The 14746-nt window shown below is 37.8% G+C and overlaps 1 protein-coding gene across 11 annotated transcripts in view; it reads right to left on the minus strand.

Annotated features, from left to right (window-relative positions):
- The window catches only part of MLIP (muscular LMNA interacting protein), a 416101-nt gene that overhangs the window by 273298 nt on the left and 128057 nt on the right, over nucleotides 1-14746 (minus strand). The window lies entirely within an intron of this gene.

A 14746-nucleotide genomic window follows, 5' to 3' on the forward strand; every position in this document is an offset into this window, starting at 1 on the left:
TTCCTGTCCTCTATGGCTTCTTTCAAGTCCTAGCTAAAATCACTCCCTCTATGGGAAGCCCATTCTGATTATCCTTAATTCTAGTGCCTTAGATTATCCCCAATTTGTCCTGTATATTGTATATTTATACATACTTGCCTTTCATATTGTCTCCTGCAATACACAATAGACAGTGAGCTCCTCGAGGACAGGGCCTGTCTTTCACCCTTCTTTGTATCCTCAGGGGTAAGTATGGTGCCTGGTACAAAGGAGCTGCTTAATAAATGTTTACTGACTGACTGACTGACTGACTGACTGACCATTGACTTTGGCATCATCAAACCTAGGTTTAAATACTGCCTCTGATATAATTATCTGTGTGACCTGAGCAAGTGATCTAGCCTCTAGGAGCTTCATTTTTCCTGTCTATCAAGTGGAAAGGCTGGATTCCATGGCCTTTAAGGTCCTTTCTAGCTCTGTATCTATGGTCCTAAATGCTTGTTTGTTTTTACATATGCCTCATACCTGGAATACAAGCTTCCCTCCTCACTTCTTTGTCTTCATGAAGACACCAGCTCTTATCAAAGCTCAGCTCAAACACCACAGCCTACAAGAAGCTGTTCCGATGACCCCCAGTTATTAGCACTCCATTCACCCTTAAATGACTGCATTTACTTTTATTAAATACTTTATATTTACTTATCTGTACATACATTGTTTCTTCCACTAGAACATAAATTCCTTGAGGGTAGAGACTATTTCATTTTTTTCTTTACACAAAGAAAGTCTAGCACAGTTCCTGGCAATAGCATCTGTTTAATAAATGCTTGTTGAATTAATTTCTTCTCCACTTTCTTAACCCTCAACCTTCTACTGTCCAATTTCTATTCTTTCACTCTGCTGAAACTATGAAACCTGACTGGTGATATCCTAATCACCATATCCAATGACTTTTTTCCCTTGACCTTCTTTGTTGCATTAGACACTCTTGGTCACCCCTTTTCTTGAAACTCTCCATTCTTGGTTTCTGTGACATTAAATGATTCTGGTGTCCCCGCTTCTCTATATACTGCTTCTTGGCTCCTTGGCTCCTTTTCCTACTTTCTTCTTCTCCCCCTAACTATGAGCATTCCTAGAGGTTCAGCCCTTGGCCTTTTGCCTTTCATTTCAAAATTCAGAGATCCTGTCCAGGCTCATGGTTTCAATGATCACCTCTATTCTAATTGTTTCCAAGTCCTCTCTTCTTCCCTGAGTCACAAGTCTTCGTATCCAACTTCTTTCTGGACATCTCTTGGACTTGTCTTCGATATTTCACCTCACATTCAACAGATCCAAACTTCCACCCAAAGCAGTCTCCCCACATCACTCCAACTTCCCTGTTACTTTGTCAAATTTTTCACCAATATTGCAATCATGTAAGCTCAAAACTCAGTAACATTTTTGCTCATCCCTCTTTTTCATAACCAAACCCTGTCTATTTTTCTCTTAAAATGTGTCTTCACCTTCTGTTTCTTCTGTCTCCTTCTGTTTCTTGATAACAAATGATAAAACACATAGCTCTGATTTCTGTCCTCTCAAGCCTCAACTTTGAGGAGTGGGGTGCCATCTTACACTTTTTTAAAAGACAGAAATGAAATAATTAGATTTTCAGGGGCATTACCCAGCAAACAGGGAAAGTACTTTGGTATTCAGAAACAGGAGAAGGAAGTAGGGAGAAAAGGAAAGGGGTGAAATACACGTGAACAATTGATATATCAAGTAAATATCTGGATTTCAGGAATAAATTGAATACTCAAGCCACTATTCTTTTTGTTTTCCTCTCCCCATCTGTCACTTTTTACTGCCCTCAGTTTTTTGGTAATTAGGCAGATAAGAAAATATAGTTTATGATTTTCCCATTCCACATGAACTCTATGTAATATCTTATATAGATAAATAGATACAGAGACATCCAGACACTTCCTTTTTGTTCTCAGTCCTCCTATGTTGAAGGGCTCAAGAGGACAGAAATCAGGTTCATGCATTTTATCATTCATTATCAAGGCTTAGAAAATCCAAGTACTCTTTCTTTTATGTGGGAAATGCATTCATAAAGTAATTACTAAAACAGTGATAAGGAGACAGAAATATTTCAAAAATAACTCAAAAGTATAAGTCAAGTTCCATTCCCCAATAGACATATGCTCAAAAAATTTGGAAAAAAAATTATTTTCAAAAAAACTGTAAATAAGTGATATATGAAAGTGTGATCAAAATCACTAATAGCAAAATAAATGCAAATTAAAACAATTGTAGTTCCATTTTATATTTTGGAATTTAGAAAAGATGAACAAAAAAAGAAGGTCAGTTCATGTTGGAGTAGCTATGAGAAGACAAACATTGATATATTGCTGGCGGAACTGTGAATTAGTCCCACCATTCTGGATACAAATTTGGAATCATGTAAGGACTGAAACTAAGCAGGTGCCCATAAATTGGGGAATGTCTGGAAAATTGATATATTGAACATAATGTACACATTTTTGTATGTGACCAATATGGGGATTTATTTTTCTTAAATGTGCTTATGTGATACAAGACTTCCTTATTTCTTTCTCCGTATCCCTCACCCTGCCCAATGGATAGAGAAAGGCAGGCAAATGCTTAATATTAATTGGTTAAAAAAAAAAGAAAGAAAGAAAATTGACTGAACTGCCCATACCTCTTTACCCAGTAATCTTGCTATGGGACTTAAAAAGCCAGGAAGGTCAAAAACAGAAACAGGGGTCCACCATAAACCAGTGTTCAGAGCAGTACTTGTTATTATATTAAAAAAAAAAGACCTGGAAATAAAGTGAATGCCTATCAATTGGAGAATAGCTAGGAAAAAAAGCTGTGTTATATAATAAAACATGAAGAATTTAGAGAAATGTGACAAGGCTTCTGTAAGTTCATGCAGAATGAAGTAAGCAGAATCAAAATAACAATATAAATAATGACTATAACAAAGTAAATGAGAACATAGCTAAAAGGAAGCCTTTTTGGAATATGTACCTAAGAGTTTCATTGGGTCACATTGTCTGTACAGTTTAGTGATTTGAAGGCATAGTTTCAAATCATTTTCCAGAATTATTAAACCAACTCTCAATTCTACCAACAGTGCATTAGAGTGCCTATCCTGCCACAGCCCCTTTAATAATTGCTATTTTTCTCTTTTGTTATCTTTGCAAATTTGATGGGGTAGGAAATGGAACTTAAGAGCTGTCATAATTTGCATTTCTCTAGCTACTAGTGATTTGGAGTATTTTTTCCTATGGTTGTTAATAGCTTGCATTTCTTCATTGGAGAACTTCACGTTCATATCCTTTGACTACTTATGTACTGATGAATAGCTCTTGTTCCAATATATTTGTATCAATGCTTAATATAACTTGGATATTAATGATCTTTACCAGAGAAAATTTCTATGGAAATTTTTCCCAATTAATTATTCTCCTTGTAATTCTAACTACATTTAATTCGTCTACACAGAAGCTTTTCAATTTTGTTCAATCAAAATTGTCCATTTTATCTTTGATGATTATCTCAAACCCTTGTTTAGGTAAGACTTCTCTCCCAGCTGAAGTCTGAGCACTTGAAAGACAAGTAATGGTCCCAGAGAAAAAAAAATGGTAAGGAAAACTTCCTTCCTCATGACCAAGAGGTAGAGGACAATTAGATTAGAATGGTGTCCAATACAGCCACTTACTGGGGCTTTTTCTTCTCAATTATTTTTCTTTGTTAAAAGGGAATGTTCCAGGGAGGCAGTGAGTATTTGCAAACAATTGTGATGTAAAAAACAAAGGTAAAAATAAATTTTATTTGAATATATATATGTATATGTATATGTATATGTATATGTATATGTATATGTATATGTATATGTATATGTATATGTATATGTGTATGTATATGTGTGTGTGTATGTATATGTGTGTGTGTATGTATATGTGTGTGTGTATGTATGTATATATATAAAAGTGCCACATATAAACTATGAGGGGCAAGATTGAAAGAGCTGAAAGCTTCTGCATACATAACCAGCCAAAGCCACCCTAATACAAACAAATGGACAAAAATACCACAGACTTTTATAGCACTTTAAGATTTATACATTGTTTTCCTCACAGCACAGTGAAGTGGTCACTCCAGATATAATATCCCCCTTTTTGCACATGAGGGAACTGATGTTCAAAGAGGTGAGCTTACTTGTCCAAAGTCACATAACTAGTAAATACCAAGGCCAAGACTCAAATCAATGGTATTCTAGAGCCAACTCCGCCCAGACCTGATTGTTCAGTTTTTCAGAGTATTTTCACCTCAAAAATTAGCAAATGCTAAAAATTAGAGCTTGATTTATTGTTTTGTTGATTGTTTACTCTAGACATAAGAAAACAATGGAGAAAATGTTAATAATGCAGATTAGACTTAAAAGTATGGCCTGCCAAAATTTGTTTGTTTTTTCCCAGAGAACTGGGTTGTTAAACATTTATCAGCACACCCTTTATTCAAATTCATCTCTGTGGACTCCATGACCCAATTTTCTACTACATCATAATGCATCTCATTAAGGTATGGCTCAAACTAACTCAGAATTCCCAGAAATGTTAGGATTCATGGGAACCCATGGTTATCTGATGCTGACTGTACTAGGGAAGTCACTGACTCTGACCTAAGCAAAAGAGATTGCTAGAACTAGAGTCTAACATAGAATGTTAGAATTGGAAAGGGCCTTAGAGGTTATGCAGTGCAGCCCCATCTTACAGATGAGGAAACTGAGACTCAGAGAGGTTAAATAATTTGACCAATCACACAGCTAGGATCATAGGACTCGAGGGTGGAGAGGAACTTAGAAATCATATATTCCAATCACTTCATTTTACAGATGGGAAATCTGAAGCCTAAAGAGTGCCTCACCTAAGGCCCCACAACTAGCAAAGGTCAGTGCTAAGATTCAAACCCAGATTTTTTGGCTACTAGCACAGTGTTTCCTCCATTACCCCACCCATTCTCCAGCATACCAGAATCCCGCTTGACCTAAGGAATGCAAATGGATCTAAGGAATGTATAGAGTGGAAAAGTCCTATGACACATCCACTCATGCTCCTTTCCAGTAAACACAGACCAAATGAGACCTTTATTACTATACTAAAGTCTTATATAAAGTCAATTTTCTTCTCATCAAAACTACTTAAAGTATGAGTTCTTTGAGTGAAAAGACCAAATCTATTTTACCATATAATGGCTACTACTGTACCAGCCGCATCCAAGCACTCAGAAAATACTCTCTCTGAAGTAGGGTTTAAATGGGAGAAAGTTAATCATTTGTGTTTGACATATAAGAACATTGTACTCTTTGGTGAAAGTCTCTGTATTGGGAAGCTCGCTGTTTCCCATTAGATTGAGAAAACAAACTCATTATGATTAGAATTTTTTCCTGTGTACATTTACCATATTTCCCTTTTTCCCTCCTCTTCTATAGCAAGATCTATATCAGATCTCTGATCCTAATTGGGATATAGAGGCAGCTAGGTGGCGCAGTGGATAGATTGCTGGGTCTGGATTCATGACTTGAGTTCAAATATGACTTCAGACACTAGCTGTGTGACCTTGGGCAAGTCACTTTATCTCTGACTGCTTCAGTTTCCTCAACTATAAAATGAGGATCATAAATGGCATCTAGCTCCCACGGTTGTTGAGAAGATCAAATGAAATAACTATAAAATGCTTAACGCAGTACCTGGAACATAGTAAGCACTGTGTGTGTGTGTTAGCTATTATTATCATCAATGTGCCTGACACATAGTAGGTGCCTGACACATAGTAGGTGCTTAATAAATGCTTCCTTCCTTGGGGAGCCCATTCTATCACTGTTAAATTCAATAAACATTCATTAAGCACCTACTGCCTACAAGGTAATAAGACTCCCTTCTTTTTTGGGAGGAGAGGTTTGGGAATGACAACAATCAATCAGTTAGCATTTTCTTAGCATCTGCTATGTTTCAGGCAGGTCACTGTGTGGGGTGATGGTGATACAGACACAAATGAATAAGTTTGGGGCAGCCAGGTGGCGCAGTTGAAAGAGCACCAGCCCTGAAGTCAGGAAGACCTGAGTTCAAATCTGGCCTCACATGCCTAACACTCAACAGTTGTGTGACTCTGGGCAAGTCACTTAACCCCAATTGCCTCACACACACACAAAAAAAAAAAAAAGAAAAAGAAAAAAAATGAATGTTTGTAGTCTTCCTCAGTAATAAAAGTAACTTCTTCCTTATTTTCTTGATCCCTTCCTTCACTCACTCTCTCTCTGCCTTCACTTGAGCCGAGGTAATAACTAAGAAGAAAAATACATTCTGGGAACTCAACTAGAATGGAGAAATTCTGGCAACTAATAGTTTGGTAGCCAAGACAAAGATCACAGTAGAAGAGGGTCAGTTGGAGCTCGGAAAGCTAGTGTGGAGATCAGGTAAGATAAACTAGATCATAGGCTCACAGAAAGCCTGGAAAGGGCCTCATAGATCATGCAGTCCAATCCCTTCCTTTTACAGATGAGGAAAGTAAGAACCAGGCCGAAAGTTGGTATTTGAACCCAGAGCCTCTGACTCCAAGAATCAGTGTTTTGGTTTATTTTCATTGCCAGATTTGGGAGAGAGAAAAAAAAAAACTGTATACATTGTTAGACATGGCCAAAAATACCATTTTTTATTTGTTATTCAAAAATTTCCTGGAAGGGAGGGTTCAATTGGAGAAGAGGATGGGAGGGAGAAGACAGGTTTCATTGAAAAGTGACAATGATATAAAAAAAAAGACCATCAATAAAACATTTATTTAAATTAACCCCAGAAAATATAATATGTATATATATATATATATATATATACATATATATATATATATATATATATATATGTATGTATGTATGTATGTATAAAACTTTAAAAGTCAAAATCTAATATAGATGAGGTGGTTGGCTACCTCCCATTCTCTGTATATCCTCCTACCCCAATTCCCAGAATACATTTTATGGTAATTCAGCCACTTTAAGAATATTTCACATCTGTTTTCTTTCACATAATCCATTTATACAGATTACTGATTTGGGAGGGTGGCACTGGTGGGGAACCAGGAAATGGAGGAGATCAGTGAACCCAACAAGCTTGTTTCTACCATGTCCATAGGCAGTCACCTAGAATGTAGCTTCCATTTGTAATTCCTGACTTGTTTATCTTCGGTAACATGTTTGTGTGTTGTTTTCTTCAACTCACTGAGCCTGATGACCTTGTCAGAAAGTCAAACTTCGAAAGTGACAAACTGCTCTGATCATGTGCACATGGCCTAGTTGCCAGGGAAACCTCTTTTTAAATGAGAAACAAATCTTATTTGGGAAATTGTTACAGAAAAGAAACAGATGCATAGTTTCTGGCTGGATGTAATTTGGCTTGGGATACACTTATAGTATACTGGACAGCAAAGGGGACTTATGTCTGTTGAACTTCCATAGGCATGATTAACACTTCTAAATGCCCTGTAGAGATTCCTCTCTTATTATAATACAGAAATTAAATATGTTAAACAAGGGACATCTCTCTCCCAATTCCTTGGCTTTATTATTCAATAATAAATTGGGCCAGATGAAGAAAACAGATGTCGAGCAACACACTTCTATGGTCCTCCTTAAAAGGGTTCATCATCCTTTCCTTACAGTTCCTTAGTACAATGACATATGAAAGCATTCCAACATTATTTAATGAAAATTATCTCATTTCCTATTATCTAATGAATACTAAGCAAATATTCTGCACACTGTTGTCCACCACAGAAGAGAACCACTGATGGGTGGGTGAGCAGTGCTCTCAGGCACAGGCTATCTGTCCATAAGGGGCAAAGTTCTAACTAGGGAAGGGCAACTAGAGTTTTTTTGTTTAAGGTGCCAAAATTTACCAAGTTCTCACAACACTTGCAGTTCTTCAGAAGCATAGAAAACATTGAAATCACTCTCTCTACAACTACCATTTATAGCAATTCTTTTCCTTGACGCCTCTGCATCACTTGACACCATCTAACCACCCTTTTCCCCTGGATAGTCTTGCTTATCCAGGTTCCCTGGCTCTTTTATCTTAAGGTTTTCTTCCTACCTATCTGACTACTCCTCAGTCTTCTTCATTAGCTCAGCATCCATATCACCTCCACCAACTGTGGATATACCCTACACTTCCATTCTAGGTCCTCTTCTCTTTTTTCTTTATACTCTTCATGATGTTATCATCTCCCGGAGGTTCAATTATCATCTCAATGTAGGTGACTCCCAGATCTATTTATCCAGTCCTAATATTCCTGGCTATAGTTATGTATCTCCAACTGTTTATTAGATACTGTTTCAAACTGGGTGTTCCAGGAACATCTCAAATCAACATGTCCAAAACAGAATGTATTATCTTTGTTCCCAAACTTGCCTGTCTTCCACACTTCTCTATTTCTGTCAAAGGAACCACTGCCCTTCCAGTTACTCTGGTATGAAACCTTGAGGTCATTCTTGACCTTTCAGTTATCTGATATCCCATATCTACGGTGAAACTAGATCTTGGCATCCCTATCTTCACAATATTTCTTGCATGCACCCCCTTTTCTTCTGTCATCACCCTCATTCAGACTTTTCTCACTTCTCACCTAGGTAATTGTAATGGCTTCCCATTTGGCCTCCCTACTTCAGGATTGTCCCCTGCTCTACTACATCCTCCACTCAGCCACCAAAATTATTTTCCTAAAGCCCAGGTTTGACTCTACAGCCCCTTTACTCATAATAAATATTCATAATAAACTCTAGTGGCTCCCTATTGCCTTTAGGACCAAATATAAACTCTTTATTTAGCATTTAAGGGTTTTGGCAGCTTGACCACTTCCTACTTTTCCAATACCTTTACACACTACTCCCTTCCACACACTCTGGTCCAGACAATACCTACTTGTGGTCCCACACACTCTATGCTTTGTCTCTGGTCCCCATGCCTTTGCACTCTGGCATGTCTGTAATGAACAACACTCTCATTTTCACCTCTTGGACTCCCCAATTTCCTTCAAGACTCAGCTCAAGGGCCACCTTCTTCATGGAGCATTGCCTGGACCCCTATCCCCACCCAAGCTGCCAATGCCCACCTTCCCAAACTATCTTTTATTAATTTTGCATGTATTGTGTAATTTCTTCTATAGGTGCTTATTATCTCCCCTAGAAGAACATAAGCTCTTGGAGAACAGGAATTGCTTTACTTTAGTCTTTGTATCCCATTGTTTAATACTGAACTTGACATGTAGTAAGCACTTAATAGAGGCTTCTTAATCAGTTGATCTGTTGGGCTCAAGACATAGTTGAGAAGAATCATGAACTAAAACAAGAAGCCAGGGTTTCAACCACAGTTCCTCTGTCTCCAAATCTGTTTATCCTTCCAGTGAATTATGTGGCAACACAGTGCCAAATCCACACAGAGCCAACCTTGAGGGGCAGGTAAAAAGAGCATGGCCAGCATAAGTGAGAAGAGACACTGATCTTCCTTACCCCCGGTTATTATCACTCTCTTCCTCTTTAAATTAGTTTTTATCTTTACTAGGTAGGTAGGTGGCACAGAGGCTACAGTTCTAGACCTCGAGACAGAATTTCATATCCAACCTTAGACATTTACTAGCTGTATGACCCTCGGCAAGTCACTTAACTTCTGTCTGACCCAGTTTTCTCATCTGTAAAATGGGGATAATAATAGCACTGATCTCCAAAGGTTGTTCTGAGAATCAAATGAGATAACACTTGTAAAGTACTTTGCAAACTTTAAAGTACTATATAAATGCTATTGTTGTTTTGTGTACATTTCATATTTGTTTTTTGTATTCCACCCCACATCCCCCAGTAGAATTGTTGTTATTCATCCTTTATTTTTAAAGAGGACCAATGACATCATGGGGTGATTTCTTGACTTGAGTGTGAACTGGATTTAAGTGAGGCAGAGTTGCACAGAGTCATAAGCATCACTCTCTCTTCCAGTCATTGAAGTCCAGTGGCAAGACAAAATCAAGACAACTGGGACTGGCAATGGCCTAGGACACAGAAGATGACCTTAGTGTCTTCAATGTCTGACAAAGCTGTAAGCACTCCACAATACTTGCTTCAGCCACCTTCGTGACCATTGGAACAAATTGTTGTCATCCACCCATTCCACCAGAAGAAGTCATCACATGCTTGGGGTAAACAGCCCCCATGCCCAAGTCACCAATAGGTTTGAGGCCTATCAGTTACCCTCATCCTGGTTTAGCCTGTCTGCCGAGGTGGTTTTACTGGAGTATGGTTGCTGTGCATGCTACAGCTTCTTGGAGCCACAGGTGAGAGTTGGGTGAGAGGTGGACACCAAAGGTATGAGCAGCCCTGAAAAGGGATTGGCAAGCCCTCACAACAAAGGTGCTAGTCCTCCCTGAACACCCCCAATGAACTCTCTCCACACCCACCCAGGGGAATGTAAGCTCCTTAAGGAAAAGGACTGTTTTATTTCTGAGTTTGTATCCCAGACCCTAGCACAGTACCTTCCACACAGCAGGTACTGAGGAAATACTTGCCAAATAATCTAAGGCAGCAATATAAGTATTTATTGTCAGGGAGCAAATCACTCTCTCTGAACTTGAATCAAGTGGATTTACAATAATCCTTTCTATTGGTTGCAAGAATACAATCACTAAGTTAGTTAAAGCTGGTTTGTCTTGAAGATCTTAACCCCAGGGTTGGTGTAATGAAAATGATGTTAAAATAAGAGTCCTAAGTCTTGGATTCTATACCTATCTCTGCCTTTAATGAGATATAGACACTGAAGAAAGTTACATGATCTCTCTGCCTCCTAGTAGCTTCTTCATCTATTCAGTAGAGGTATAAGAGGGATATGTTCACAAGTTGAATTACATTAGCTCTGAAGTCCCTTCCAAATTTAACATTTCTGAGTCTATATAGGAAAAGGCAGGGGCTATGTCTCATTTCTCTTGATATTCCCAGCACCTAGCAGAGTGTTCCATAATCAGAGCTGATGACTTGACATTTATTAATGATAATAATAACAGAAAACGTCAATAAATCATAATTTTGGTGAGTAAGCATTTATTCAATGCCTACTTTGTTCCAGATAGAAGGAATAAGAGGAGGAGGAGGAAGAAGAAGAGGAGGAGGAGAACAAACATTTATATGGCAATTTAAAGTTTTAGGATTTGCCAAAGCGCTTTACAAAAATTGGGCAAATCATTTAATCTCTAGTTGCCTCCATTTTCTCAACCACAAAATGGAAATAATAACAGCACCCTACCTCATAAGATTGTTATGAGTACGATATGAGATAATATGTATAAAGCACTTGGTACAGTGTCTGGCACTTAGCAGGTATTTTGTAAATGTCCCTTCCCTTCTACTTTGCCATTTATCTGCCTTAAGGTACTTTGCCTATCCCAGTATCTTACTCAAGTTCTTCAGTATATCTGTGACCTCATCAAAGTGGGAGCTTCCTACCCATGGGCAGACCATTGTACCTCATCCATTTTGTGGTGCTTTTTCTTTTGTTCTCTCATCAGCCCTTCATAGGAGGTCCATCCAGAATGCTGGACACAAAGCGGGGAGGACATTCCTTTAAATCTCTTGGACATCCAGGGAAACAAATACACATGCTGACTTATTCCCTCATGTCCCTCATCCAACCCCCCTCCTTTCCTAGTTATCATCTCTTAGATGACATCCTTTACAATACTTTTGGATAATCTCTAGTGAGAAGCTGCAGACTATTTACACCCATGGTGTAGCACTCTGTTGCACTTTGTGTTCACCCTCCATTCCGATTCCTTAGAGACTGTGGAATTCTAGAATTTACAGCTGTATAGCATCACTGTAAGAATACTGATGTGATGATTTAAAAAAATATGTTTTTGTTTATTTTTTCAAAGAGAAGCTTGGAATTATTGAAACCCAATACCCATTCCTAGAAAAATAATTCAAAGCCCACATCCTAGGAAAGCATCAGGTACATCATCTTCACTCTAAATCTGTTTAATCTTTTCATTCACTCACTCAAAATGAAATAAGCACTTATTTAAGTAAATAATAATAATAAACCTTTATATAACACTTTAAGATTTGCAAAGCACTTTACCAATATTATCCAATTTTATCCAAACAACAATCCTTGGAAGTAGAAACAATTATTATTCCCATTTTACACATGAAAAAAACTGAGACAAGCAAAGATTAAGTGACTTGCCCAGGGCCACACAGCTAATAAGTATTGAGGTCAAATTTGAATTCAGGCCTTTTTGATTCAAAGTCTAACACTCTATCCATTAAGTCACCCAGTTGCCTAACACTACAATTCACAAATGGGGTGGGGAGAGGAGGGATATTGAGGATAATTCAAATAATATGAAAAAGAAGTTTATATGACTCAAGATATGACTCAAGAATTCATAATCTAATGAGGAGGAGAACTTTTTAAAATCAGACTTGTAATTTCATTGGTGGAGGAAGCACCCAAGTGAGGAAACTCCATCTGTCAGTTCAGGTCAACATCTTTGCATCTTATGTCTTAGGAAGTTGCCTAGGAACTAGAATGTTAAGTGGCTTGCCCAGAATCACACAGTCTAGACATGTCAGAAGTGGGACCTAAACCACAGTTGGTCAGGGAAAGATATGGCTACACATAATCATAATATAAGAGATACTGTTACACACAAAGGGAAGAGAGGCAAATGGCATAGCCGATAGAGCATCAGGCTTGGAGTTAGGAACACCTGGGTTCATGTCCTGCCTCAGATACTAGCTGTGTGACTCTAGGTAGGATAATATCTAGCATTTAGATCATTAGATTATTTCTAAGACACTTTCTATCTCTAAATCCTATAAATGGATAAATGAAATGAAATGAAATGAAATACACTACACTGGCAAACCGTGGTTGTAAAGTTTGTGTACCTTAGATGCTACTCTCAAGATTTCAAAATAGGACTACAAGATGCCAATTGGAACAAACAATCCTTATTCATGGAACCACTTCAGTATAAATCTAGCTGCTACTGATGTGAAAAGTGAGAACTAAATCTTTTAGTTCCCTTCCCAGGACTCAAGCCAAGCTGTTTCTAGGACAGCAAGCTTTGATTTGCATTGAAATGGCCAATCATTGGCCCTTGGGGCAGTATGACCCAGTGGAAGCAGGACTTTCCATTCCAATTCAGTCTGGTAGCCTTGGTGTAAATAGCACCTCCATTTTAAAAATGACAGCGGAACTGATTAATTGAATGAAGAGAAGAGGGGAGACACTTCAGGAATTCACTTTCTGAAAGTGAGACTCATTCTATTTTTAATCCTCTCTCGTGGGTACTTAGTGTCAGATTTTAGTCAAGTCATATTATGAAAAGTAGCCAGGTTCACAAATTACCAGTGCTTCATTTCCCTGAAATTTCCCTTCTGAATGCCATTTTCCTAGTATAGCATTCAGAAGCCTGGTATAATCCAGTGCCATTTTGCTGAATTTAAAAAAATAATTAAACTATGAAAACAAGAAAATCAAAACAAATGACTTAAAAATAATGAAGCATGCATCAGGACACTAAGATATTATATTTAAGAATGCTCAGTACAAAGCAACATTGATATTCTTATAAACCTTTACTGAGCTTAACAATAATTTAAAGAGATAATGATGTTAGTTCACATTTAGACATTGCTTTAAGCACTTATACACATCTCATTTGATCAACAACTCTGTGAGGTGGGTGCAATTTTTTTCTCTATTTTATAGATGAGAGAACTGAGACACAGAGAAGTTGGATGAGTTGCCCTTAGTCACACAGCAAATAGGTATGTAAAGCCTGATTCAAACCCAGGTCTTCCTGATCCCAGCTCTACCATTCTACCCACCATAGCATGTGGTCTTTCTATCACCATTTAGTGATTCCAAGTCATGACATGGACAACAGGGCTGCCAAATCAAGCTAGTGTCTAGGCCTTGGTAGTGGCATCCTTGGCTTCACACAAATGTTCCCAATCACTTTGTGTATAGTAGATTTTTCCAAGTAGTAATGGGAGGGGCTAGAATGTCCTAGAGACTTCCCATTATGTTAGATATTTTCACTTAGAATCTTAGAGTCAATTTCACTTTCTCTTTGCCTCAACCATCAAATCTATCAACAAATATTTCTGCTTCTTCACTCTCCTGAAAAAAAAATGGAGATAATAATACCTATGCTCTATGCTTTGCAAGGTTGTTGCAATGAAATAATATATGTTAAGAGCTTTGCAAACCTTATTAGCTATTATTAGTGGTAGGTGGATGCTGAATCTGGAGTCAGAAAACAGTGAGGTCATACCCCACCTCTGATTCTTACTAATTGCATGACCATGAACAAGTTATTTGATCTCTTTGAACCTGTTGTCTTATCTATAAAATGGAGAAAATAATACCCCATAGTTCCTATCCAATAGAGTTGTTGTAAGCCTCACATGAGATGATGTATGTGGAGAACCTTTAAACAAATTTTAAAGTATTAATTAAAGTCAGTTATTATTGTGTCACCTCTCCCTGAGATCCAGCCCTTTATTTTTTCCTCCAAAGCCACCATTTTAGTCCAGATCCTCATTTCTAGATCATCGTAAAAGTCACCTAGCAAGATTCTTCCAAATCTAATCTTTCTTGGCTTTCATTATATCCTATCCTCAAAAAGCAACACAATCTTCCCCAAACATTTC

Source organism: Phascolarctos cinereus, unplaced genomic scaffold, assembly GCF_003287225.1.
Source record: "Phascolarctos cinereus isolate Bilbo 61053 unplaced genomic scaffold, phaCin_HiC Scaffold_5;HRSCAF=322, whole genome shotgun sequence".
In the NCBI taxonomy this organism is placed as follows: Eukaryota; Metazoa; Chordata; class Mammalia; order Diprotodontia; family Phascolarctidae; genus Phascolarctos; species Phascolarctos cinereus.